Source organism: Brassica rapa, chromosome A06, assembly GCF_000309985.2.
Source record: "Brassica rapa cultivar Chiifu-401-42 chromosome A06, CAAS_Brap_v3.01, whole genome shotgun sequence".
NCBI classification, from domain to species: Eukaryota; Viridiplantae; Streptophyta; class Magnoliopsida; order Brassicales; family Brassicaceae; genus Brassica; species Brassica rapa.
In genome coordinates this window covers 9,153,119-9,166,274 of record NC_024800.2, presented here as the reverse complement: position 1 = coordinate 9,166,274, position 13,156 = coordinate 9,153,119, and the positions used below count along the sequence as shown (strand labels likewise).

General features: G+C 34.5%; 1 pseudogene; it reads right to left on the bottom strand.

Moving 5' to 3' along the window:
- Nucleotides 1–8,684: 8,684 nt before the first annotated feature.
- On the bottom strand, nucleotides 8,685–12,308 carry LOC103872918 (annotated as a pseudogene).
- Nucleotides 12,309–13,156: the final 848 nt, after the last annotated feature.

Here is a 13,156-nt window from a genome sequence, read left to right as displayed (position 1 = left end):
TAAAATTTTCATTTCTCAAGTTTCTTATATTTAAAAATATAACTTTCAGTTAACTAATTTTTTATTTTTAATAGATTGAATAGTTAATAGATTTGGACATAACATTTTAAAACTAAAAAGGCATTAATTTAGTTATTTTTTTTTAAATTTCAGATGTAACTTTTTGTTAATTTTTTAAATAAAAAACTTGACATGCATTTTAAGTGAGTAGCAAATCATTTTTTTCGTAATTGTATATATATCATATGAACTTAAAGTATGTGTAGTATCAATATAAATATTTTATATAAAATGAGAGATGTAAACTAAAAATATAAGGTTAATTATACATATGTTCAGTTATCTTCGGATATCCATTCGGGTTCGGGTATTATCCGTTCGGGTTCGGGTATCCAATCTCTCCTTATTCAATACCCGTTCGGGTATTTTGCTACTTCGGTTCGGATTTCGGTTCGGGTTTTTCGGATCGGGTTCAGATGCCACTTCGGATATCGGGTAAAGTGTCCACCCCTACTAATTAGGTTGTTTGTTTTTAATAACTTACCTTTCTAATATGGATTACTCGCGCAAGTTGAAATCATTAAATATGCAAATATCTTATTGACAAAATTTGTTTTTAATAACTTACCTTTCTAATATAGATTACTTGCGCAAGTTGAAATCATTAAATATGCAAATCACTTATTCACAATATGGATTACTTGCACAAGTTGAAATCATTAAATTTTATCGATTTAGATTACCATTGGGCAAGATTTAGAATTAAGACAAATATTAAAAACTTTCCTTATTATTCAAACGGTAAACTTGCGCATGTTGATATCATATTTATTATATTGCTTACAAAATATTTTAATGTTTCTAATTAGGTTGTTTGTTTTTAATAACTTACCTTTCTAATATGGATTACTTGCGCAAGTTAAAATCATATCATATGCAAATCGTTTTTTGACAATACACATTTAATATCGATTAAGTTGAAATCATTAAATATGCAAATAACTTATTGACAAAATTTGTTTTTAATAATTTACCTTTCTAATATAGATTACTTGCACAAGTTGAAATCATTAAATATGCAAATCACTTATTCACAATATGGATTACTTGCACAAGTTGAAATCATTAAATTTTATCGATTTAGTTTACCATTGGACAAGATTTAGAATTAAGACAAATATTAAAAACTTTTCCTTATTATTCAAACAGTAAACTTGCGCATGTTGATATCATATTTATTATATTGCTTACAAAATATTTTAATGTTTCTAATTAGATTGTTTGTTTTTAATAACGTACCTTTCTAATATGAATTACTTGCGCAAGTTAAAATAATATCATATGCAAATCATTTTTTGACAATACACATTTAATATCGTTTAAGTTGAAATCATTAAATATGCAAATAACTTATTGACAAAATTTGTTTTTAATAACTTACCTTTCTAATATAGATTACTTGCGCAAGTTGAAATCATTAAATATGCAAATCACTTATTCACAATATGGATTACTTGCGCAAGTTGAAATCATTAAATTTTTATCGATTTAATTTACTCTTGGGCAAGATTTAGAATTAAGACAAATATTAAAAACTTTCCGTATTATTCAAACGGTAAACTTGCGCATGTTGATATCATATTTATTATATTGCTTACAAAATATTTTAATGTTTCTAATTAGGTTGTTTGTTTTTAATAACTTACCTTTCTAATATGGATTACTTGCGCAAGTTAAAATCATATCATATGCAAATCATTTTTTGACAATACACATTTAATATCTTTCCTTAAACGATTTTATTATTTATTGTGCAAAATATTAAAATCATTAATATGAGAATAAATCAACTGTATATATATAGGAGACACCCAATGTCTTAAAATACAAACATTCTCTTTTCATTCTTTAAAGTATTATTCACAAATCTCTCCTCTCATACTATTAAGGTATTACGACAATGCTGCTTGTGTGCTAAGAAAAATGTGTTTAGACGCAAAGGCTCCTCATCTTTAGAACCCTGAACTTAACTCTTTGTGTTTTGTCTCCAAAAAGCATGTATGGTCTATCTTTTCCATGTGTTGAATACTGGTAACGACAATATGGTCTTCCTTTTTTTATATGTAGACCAGGTCGTGAGAGTGATAGTGATCCAGAAAACCTTGATTGAACATGCTGAGAAGCTTCGCCAAGTTAAAGCAGTTCTTGAAGAGGTTCTTTATTACTTTCTCTCTATTTGTTGAATATTGTCCGGGAAAATATTACATAGTATCATTTAGTAATACTATCTTATATCATTTTATTTTGTTGAATATACTATCTTATAAGTAAGCTAGCATTATGCATTTTTTATTTAATTCATGAGGTCATTTTCTCACAACAGAGAACCTTTTGAAATGGCGCAGGGAGGAAATTTCTCAGGGATATACAGGAAGGTTCAACTGAAGCCGCTGAAGTGGGATGATGAAGACGAAGAATAAAGACCTGTAGAGGCCCTTATGATTCTTAAATACAGCGGTGTTCTAACTCACGCTGGTAGAAAACAGGTGTTTACATACTCTACCATTTAATTTGTCATTGTTATATATATATATATATATATATGTTTTCCAAATATGGAAGAATTGTTTAACTTATTGACGTTTAACATCACTTGCCATATAATCTAACGAATATTACAAATAATAATTTATGGAAACTATTCTCTAAATTATTGAAAGACTAATAATGTTTTATTTATTACTTTTAATATTTATAACCTATAAAATAAATGAACGAAATTTTATATAAGATAATTATAATAGTTTTATCCTCTACTTGATGAAATGTGTTCGAATATAATTATATAATAACTATTTTAAATATTACAAATTTCAAAAATGTTTATGCTTATTATTTTTAAATTATTTATCGTTGTTTAAAGAATAAATTTATCATAATTTTAAAATATTTTATAAAATGCTTACAAAATGCAAGGCAAAGTTGTACTTTCAAGAGTTAAGTCGAGATCTGGATTAAAAATCATAATAACTGGTAAAAAAGGGAAGCCGAAGACAAAAACATTGAATGTTGTCTACAAACAAATTTGTCAGAATATTCCGTAGTCACGGTACGTAATTTTAATCTACTTTTTTTCAAATACAAATTTTAAAATATATAAACTGTTACAATTATTTATTTTTTATATTTACCAGATGGGTTGTGATGAGTTAGGAGACCGATGACGGTATGTCAATTTAATATTATTTCATGTTCAATAAAATTTAGAAATTTATAAATTTATCAAATAATGTTAACCCGTCAAATTGCTTACAAAATTTATTAAATTTTTTGCACGTTTCTAATTGAATTTGCTTTCTTTATCGAGAAATGTACTTCATAATTTATATTATTTATGGATAATATTTTGATTTTTATTATATTTTCTTTTAATATGTCTACATAAATGTTTGTTTATTATTTATGAAAAAATAATATTATTCACCTAAAATAAAGAATTACGAAACATATACAATACAATTCTAATTAATGATAATATAAAATCTGTTACTTCTAAAACTATACATTATTTATTTCATTTTTTGAATGAAAGTATCTTCGTAAACACACAAAATATTTTGTGACGTTGCAATTATACAACACACAATATCTGCTTCTTCATACTGACGTTACTGTGTTCCCTCTCGTGAGGTACGGGCCGAGAGAGAACACAGGGTGCGAACCGATCATGTTCTTATGCCCGCACAGGGTGCGGACCGGTCACCTAGTAAATCATTATACCCAAAAATAAACCTATATAGATAAGTACGAGTCAAATACTCTAGATACTTACCAGCTGGGACTGGGAATGAGTAAAGAGAGACTTCATGTATAAAAAGCAAACCATAGAGAAACAAAACAAAAAAGGTCACCAAAGCTCAGTGATAAGTCTGGAAACTAGGATGAGCCTATCTCCCACGCACGATCCTGAATCTCCCTATTATCTTGATCCAGATTTTCGACCGGAAAACAAGCTCTCTACGGTTATACTCCGCGAAGCCGAAGACAACTACTTCGCAAGGAAAAGAGATATTGTTGAATCCCTTGGAATCAGGAAGAAAACAGGTTTCGTCGACGGCACCCTCGTTAGACCCGACCCTTCCTCACCGTTTTACGACGCATGGAAACAGTGTAACGAGATGGTCACGTGTTGGCTGCTAAACTCGGTGAGCCCAGCGCTGCAGTACTATGTGTTTTTCGCCGAGACGGCGCATAAAGCCTGGGATGATATCCGTCGTATATTTGCCCCTAGCTCCGAGTTTAAGATCTACGATCTTCGACGTAAGATCGCAACGATGACTCAAGGCGGTGGTTCAGTCGCCAGTTTTTTCGCGAAGCTGGATCTTGCTTCGCAGGAGCTGTCTGAGTATGATCCCGTGCCGGAGTGTTTATGCGAAGGTTGCACGTGCGAGATCTCGAAACGGGCTAAAGAGACGAGAGACAAGGAGAAGGCTTTCGGGTTTCTGATTGGTTCGAACAATGACGTGGACATCACGCATTCTCTTGTCTATGCTCTTAACGTCGATTGGAAGATCCATCAGCTTCGCGAGACGACCGCGATGCCCATGCAAGGTGGTCGCTCGCTGGCCGTCTATTTCCAGGAACTGGATCTTGCTTGGCAGGAGCTGTTGGAGTATCATCCGTTGCCGGAGTGTGCCTGCGGCGGTTGTGTGTGCGACGTGGCGAAAAGGGCCTCAGAGGCGAGAGAGAAGGAGAAGCTTTTCGGGTTTCTGATGGGTTTGGATAGAAAACTTGGCAAAGGGATGGCACGAATCATGCTTATGAAACCTCGTCCTTCTTTTAACGAAGCTTATTCTCTTTTGGTTGACTGGACCACCTCTTGAACATTCTCCCCATTTCATTCTCTTTGTCCGCTCATATTCAACTCACATCTTTTATTCTATGAAAATTCACCAAACCAAAATCGTGTTTTGGATTGCATCAGCAAGTGCGTCCTTTTCTCCCAAATTACTTACTATTTGTATTAAAGTTACTGTCACTAGCATAACTAGATCAACATGTTGATGTCTTTCACTAGCCTGATATACAAGTAACCATGTGTTTGTTGTTTTTAGTTTTCATTCACTGAAAACACAGAGGGCCACCATGAATTTCTTATAATATGAACTGTCTCAATGCCAGTGCACATGACTCCTCTCTTCTGTATGTCCTAATGGAATATGTGCGTGTCGTTTTTAGTCAGTAAATTGCCTCTCCACTAGAAGTATATATGGCTGGCAAGTCACAACTTCACCGCTTCTCTACAAAACCTGATTGGTGATGTGAGTTTTGTTTCTGTTATTTTCACTCGCAGTCTCCTACTTACACGCTTAGGGAAGCTGAGTGAGTCAGATACTGTTACCGCGTACCATCATAATAAAGTATCATTTGTACACACCCAAATGCTTAACTCTTCTCCCTAAAAGCTGTTTTCTTCTTGTATTGCTTGAAACCAGAAGCAGCTTTTGGTTTGGTCAGTCCTTAATTAATATTTTGGGCTGAGGAGAACCAAGGCTCAATCAAACCACATCTAGCAAATAAAATAATCTACTTGAATAGTTTCATTTTTTTTTTCAAAGATGTGATGGTTTTCCAAAATTTTGGGTATTCTCTCACAAAAAAAATTGTCATAATAGAAGATATCTTGATACCTATTCAGGAGGGCCACCATGATTTTCTTATAACATGAACTGTCTCAATGCCAGTGCACATGACTCCTCTCTTCTGTATGTCCTAATGGAATATGTGTGTCGTTCTCGATCAGTAAATTTCTTCTCAACAAGAAGTATATATGGCTGAGGAGTCACAACTTCACCCCTTGTCTACAAAACCTGATTGGTGATGTGAGTTTTGTTTCTGTTATTTTTCACTCTCGCAGCGTCCTACTTACACGCTTAGGGAAGCTGAGTCAGATATTGTTACCATCTGCTTTTCCTCTTGATATTGCTTCAAGCCAAGAAGGCAAGAACAGCTTTTGGTTTGGTCTAGGAAAATTAAATGTATAAATCAGAAAACAGTCTAAGGAAACGTGAAAATTAGAAATAGAGTGAAATGTTTGAGTTTAAAAAATTGGTTGAAAGTGTAATTATTTTGAAACAGATAACATAATCTTGCTTGAATAGTTTTATCCTTTTTCAAAGATGTGGGTGGGGTGTTTCCCAAAATTTTGGGTATTAATTCCTGATGAAACATAAATTATTTTGGTATATGTTAAATTATAGACAAATTAATGTCATTTGGTTTAAATCTAACGTGGTATCGTTCTGGTGACATCAACCATTAATATATGTTTAATTGACTAAAAATAGTTTATAATTAGTATTATTGAAGTGATTTATTTATTTTTCATATATTTTGTTGATTATAATAGCTTTCAATTACATCAAAAACAATATCGATAAATTATATTTTACTTATATAATATTATTTTCAAATCAAATCACAATTTTGTGTACTGCTTATTTTTAAGAGATAATGAAAACAAAAAAAATCAAATAGTTGCAAAATAGATATATTATATTTTATCATTATTAAAGTTATTTGTTTTCTTAATATTACTTTTTCTTTTAAATTTTATGTTTGTGGAACTTAATATAACCATAATCAAAATACCAAAGTAAATCTGAATTCTCATTTTTAATATTATTTTAAATAAATTTTAGTTTTCATTCAATAAATCAAAGGCATAAAGTTATTTAGAATTTATAGAATATTTTAATTATTGTAAATATTAATATGTGTTCATGAGCTTCCAAAAATGTATCACCTACTTATGTATGTAACTTCCTATTGAGCATCACTTCATTTTATAATATATTTTTAAAAACATCAATATATAATTTGATAAATATTATGAAAATACATGCACGTTTAAACGATAAATAAAATTGATTTGATTTGACTTGATTATAATAAAAAATAAAAATATATCATTTGAATTTGAAAGAATAACAGTAACTCAATATACTCACAACATGAGTGATTCGACTAATCTAACTTATATCTAAAATCATAGATTTAACTACAATAAGAATATATAATTTTATAAGAATAGTAATTTATTTTATAAATATAAATCATAGAACAACTCAAAACATATTAAAATGAAAATAAAATATTAAACAACTGTTACAATTTAGTTATTTTCTAAAATTTATATGTAGATATATGCATGAGACTTCAAAATATTATCGTTATATTAATTTATGTAAACTGAAATCAGACACTTTAGTTTATTTTATTTTTTTTAGTCTAAGCACAAAATATTTAAAGTTATACATAATCTTCATAAAATATATCTATATATTTAAGACAAAAACCACCTAAATGCAAATAAGAAATTAATCAAAATTTTAATATATTTAAAATAAAAAATATTATAGTTGAATTCAGAGATGCAATCCAAATTACGGAAATGATAACTAAATTGACTGTAAAAACAACAAAACCGATTAAACATAACATATATAAAATCATATGTATTATTAAAGTAATATAATATTATAAATTAAAATGATGCATACAAAATATAAATTAATTAAAAATTAAAAGTAAATAGCAATCAATTATTATAGTATATTTACTTCAAAAATATTTATACCCGTGCATGAGCACGGGAAAATCACCTAGTATAAAATAAATTTAAATTTTTGTATGGTTTATATATTTGATCAAAGGAAAATTTATACATCATATAAACAAAATTTGTTAGTGCTTTCCTACAAATTAATTGTTTTTCATTTCAACATTGATTATCAGTACCTTTTCAAACAGTAGCGGATAAAAATCATATAACGGCTAGTTGTCATCGTCTTTTCAAATTAGTAGCGGGATAAAAAGCTATCCCTAGACGGTATAAACAAAACAGTGTACAAAGCTCAGAGAGCAGTGTCAATGGCGGAAAGTACCACGATCCTATCTCCCGAATTCGATCCCAGATCTCCTTACTACGTCGATCCAGATTTCGAACCCAACGAGAATTTCCCTAAGGTTATACTAAGCCAAGCCGACGACAACTACTTCACCTGGAAGAATCTTTTCCTCCAATTCCTTCGAAGAAAGAACAAAACCGGGTTCGTCGACGGTACCGTAGAGATCCCCGAACCTTCCTCCCCGTTGTATCAACCCTGGGAAGTGTGCAACGCGAGGGTTATGTCTTGGATGATGAGTTCGGTGAGCGAAGACTTACTAGCCCACGCGGCTTTCGCGGACACGGCGCGTAAAGCTTGGGAGGATCTCCGGAAGATATTCGTCCCGAGCGTGGATTTTAAGATCAACCAGCTTCGTCGGAGGATCTTGGCGATGAGGCAAGATGGCGACGAGGTGGCGAGGTATTTCGGGAGGATGAGGAGCGCCTGGATGGAGCTGAGGGAGTACGATCGCTTGCCGGAGTGTTCCTGTGGTGGCTGCCGTTGCGAGGTGAAGAAAAGAGCGGAGGAGGGGAGGGAGAAGGAGGAGTGTTACGCGTTTGTGATGGGTTTGGATGAAGATTTAGGATATGTGAGGACTCAGATCATGATGATGGATCCTCTTCCTTCGCTGGACGAAGCCTACGCGCTGGTTAATAACGAGGAGAATCTGAAGAATATGTTTGGTTGAAGAACAATCATCACAACTCTCTCTCTCTCTGTTTTATTGTTTAATGCTTTTCTTTAAAATCTGAGTGTTTCTTTCTATCTTGTGTTGTTTTGTAACCATAATGGTATCTCAATGTCAATATAAAAACAGCGGCCGGCTTCAATGTGAGTTTTGACAGAGCCGTGACTATTAAGTATCATCGGCTAGCTTTAAATGTTTAACGTTGCTACGGTCTTGATCCTATTGTAGCTAGTGCTACTCGTATCTGATGGGGTTGGACAGAGAACTTGACAAAGGGATGGCACGACACGAATCATATCATGCTAATGAAACCTTGTCCTTTTTTTAACCAACCCTATTCTCTTTTTGGTTAACTGGACCTCCTCCTGAACACTCTCTCATTTCATTCTTTTTGTTTGCGCTCATATTCAAATCACATCTTTCATTCATTTGCTTATCTCTATGAAAATTCACCAGAAAAACTTGGAATAGAAGCAGAGGAGTGAGGATAGGCAAGAGTTCCAGCAATTTACTCAGATGGTGTTCCCATGTAAGAGAAAGATCAAACATGGAACCATGCATATGATCGATAAGATGCCACTGGTAATGAAAATGAAATTCAAGAATGAAACTCATATTCACCTAACTCTGTGTGTTAATGTCACCAAGCAATACACACAAGATATCATATGGGTGAGATGGTTTCTATCTTTCTACTATCAGGTATTAGGCTTAGAAAGAGAAGTCCAAGGCCAAGTATAACCCAAGTAGTTACTTTTGAATATAGAAAATCATATTATCATTACGAACAGTAGCTGAATAGAAAAACAACCCTTAGAAAATATAAACAAACAGTATACAAAGCTGAGAGAGATGAAGACCAGATGCTGAAGAAACTAAGAAGCAGGTCCGTGATCATCATCAAATTATCTGTCTTTTTGTGCTTTCTTTTAAATTCTGGTGTTTCTTTCTTTTGGTTTCTTTTGTATCCATAGTGGTATTTCTGATTTGTATTGAAATAATATTCAGAGGGAACCATGAACATGACTATTGAGGACATACAAGAGTCAGTCAAAAGCATAAATGTTCATGAATGTAAATGGACAACAGAGCAGAGAAACAATAAAAAAGAAATGACAATGTTCATTAAAAAAAAAAGACTTAGATGTGATTTTGACTGAGCTTTGACTAATAAAATGTCAGCGGCCACCTTCAATGTGCAACCTTGCTACATTCTTGATGCATAACCAGAGCTACTCATATCCCCTTGCGCTGATATGGTTTCAACATAGCTCAGTTGCTCATTCACCCTTGGCTCAGTATACCGATCCGACCACTGATGTTTGGTTTCCGAGACTTTCAAGCCCTCAAGCTTTGCAGCTACTTCTTTCATCTTCGGTCTTTCTTCTCCCATCAGTCTTGTGCACTCAACAGAAATTAGTGCAGCTTCCTGAATCTCCCTCCGATTATACTCGTTCATTACTTGGCTGTCTATAATCTCATTCAATCTTTTCTCTTTTGTGGCACAAGAAAAGTAACTCACCAAGTGTCTTGAGTACTCTGGCCTTTCAAAGCACAATGCCTTTTGACCTGAGAGAAGTTCCATCAGGACTACCCCAAAGCTGTAAACGTCACTCTTTTCATTCAGCAACCCTGTGGTGAAGTATTCTGGGTCTAGGTAACCCAGAGTGCCTTGTACCATAGTCGTGAGCTGCTCTTTGTTCATCGGTATCAGCTTTGAAGCACCAAAGTCTGCTACTTTGGCAGTTAAGTTCTCATCCAGGAGAATATTAGCAGTCTTGATGTCACGGTGGATGATTGGAATAGAAGCAGAAGAGTGAAGGTAGGCAAGAGTTCCAGCGACTTCTATTGCTATCCTCAGGCGGTGTTCCCATGTAAGAGAAGAATTAAACAAGGAACCGTCCAAGTGATCAAAAAGGGTGCCATTAGTTACAAACTCATAGACCAGCAAGGGAACTTCAGTCTCTAGACAGCAGCCCAAGAGCTTGACCACGTTCCTATGGTTGATCTGTGAAAGAACTAGCACTTCGTTGATGAACTGTTCGACTTGGCTACAATCTCCAAGCCTAGCTTTCTTTATAGCAACTACGGAGTTGTCCGGTAATATCCCTTTGTAGACTGTTCCCTGGCCTCCCTGCCCCAGGATCCTACTTTCGTCATAGCCATTAGTTGCTTCCTTCATTCCTTCTTCAGTAAAGATTTTGACATCAACATTTGATGGCCCTTCTCCTGAGAGTCGCTGCCTCAACACGCCACCACCGTTTTGCTCAAAGAATTGTTTCCGTAGCTCAATGTTTTTCATGTGTCTCATTCTCTGTTGTATACAGACAACAACAAGCAGGATGGCCATGAATCCGACGGTTGTTCCTGATCATATCACCCATAAATGATTAGAGACTCGTTTTAATTCACACAAGATAAAATTAAGAACAAGTGAGGGAGGCTTACCAAGAACAATTATAATCGATCTATGGTTTTCAGGCTTGTGTTGACGCATACAGCCATTGGCTGTGGCATTCAAATCAAAACCAGATGGGCAACTACAAAGGAAGTGGCCCATAGTATTTACACAGGTGCTGGAACCTGAACAGTTATGTCTATGGATAGGACTACTATTAGTACACTCATTTATGTCTGTCCCAAGGAAAAAGATGCAACACAAAATGTGTGAGGAAAACAATAAACGCTCAAAAGAAGAATGAAAGAAAGAAAAAAGAAGTTAAAACATAGTTACCTCGGCAACCTTCTTGAAGGTATGGATTCCCATCGTAACCAGCTTTACATTTGCAGTTATACCCGGTTCTTGTAGTAGAGTCCAAACATACGCTGTTCTGACCGCATATGCTTGTGCTTCCGACTTGCTTGCATGTCTGGTTTCCAATAGACCAATCCAGTACTACAGGGAACTCCGTAACATTCCGAAGATTCTGAAGATCTCGGTAAGGAGAGAAGCTAAACATATCTTCTTCGACAAGAAAGGCGTAGGAGCAAGGATTGAAGCTAAACATACCTTCTTCCCTGTCAACGCGACTTGAGCTGATTATGAAATGATTGCTCCCCTTAGGGACGGAGGTATGGCAGCAGCCTTCACCAGTACACAGCCCGTTTTCCTTTGGGATGGAATCGCATATGGACAGGCATCTAATCGAGTAGTTCTTGTTGTCATAAGTTGTGGTCATGAAGGCGTAAGTGTTACAACCCACGGCAGTGAACCTGTTCTTGTTGGAAAGGCTGAAGCTCCTTAGAGTTGTGTTGTAGGAAGTTCCCTCAGTCACATTTGTTGTGTTGTAGCAAGTGTAGGATCTAGGATTGAGGATGCGCATCTCACCGCTGTGAGAAATGTTGATCACTTGCAGGTTGGCAGCGAATAGCTCGTTTGTTGTTTCATTACAGGTGAGGTTGAAGCTATCTTGTCCGGCATAGTAACAATCAGTAGAAATGCCAAAAGGGTACTCGATTGAGACGTTGCCACATCTTGTTTGACAACCTCGCCGAGATTGACCATTAACCAGCTGTGAATAAACAATAGAGAAAATGGCTACCAAGAACAGACCATGCACCTTAATCATCTTCTCTCTGTCTTTCTTTCTTTCTTTTTTTCTTACTTTTGAGTGTTTTCTCATCTCCTTGAGGTGTTTGATTTCTTATAGGAGATGTATCTGTCTTTACTCGCAGCATTTCTAATCCAGCTATACAGACAGGACAATTTCAGTTGTAACGCAAGGAAGATGTTCGAGTACCCCAACCCAACGGCTACGTTAGCAAGTGACTACATTTTTTTTTGGTTGTATACTAAGATTACAACGGTTGGTAGGTGCAACGAATCGTCAAAATGTGAAGAAATGGTAGATAAATCCAGGCTATATTTGATTAATTACATGATTATTGAATAGAAAAACCATTAGACATTGGTCAGCTAGTACAAGTCAGTCTTCTTCGTCAACCCCCAGTTATCAGTCTTCTCTTCTTTCCTTGATATCATATTACCAAGCAAAGTGTCATTATAAGTGAAGATTTAGGACTAAGGGCAGCTTACAGCTGCAGTGGTCCAGAGGAGGATATCTACAAGTGTTTCTTAAATAAAATAAATATAAAGATGAAGCCTACGCGCTGGTTAATAAAGAGAAGAAGCTGAAGAATGTGTTCGCTTGAACAATCATCACAACTCTCTCTCTCTTTTATTGTCTAATGCTTTTCTATAAATCTGAGAGTTTAATTTCTTTTTATCTTGTGTTGTTTTGTAACCAAAATGGTATCTCAATGTCAGTATGAAATCTTCGGCCAGCCACACTGTGATTTGACAGAGCCCTGACTACTAAATATCAGCGGTGTTGAATCCTAAATCCAGTAACAAGGGATTTATAGACTAAACAAGAAATAAGAATGATTAATGGGGTCAGAAGTTTCGTTTAATGAAGTGTTTACAAAATGCCGAAGCGAAAAATACAAAAGAAGAATTCATAGTTGTAAAGACGAACTCGGATTTCTCTCTACTTTATCTCTCTAGTCTTTTCTCTCT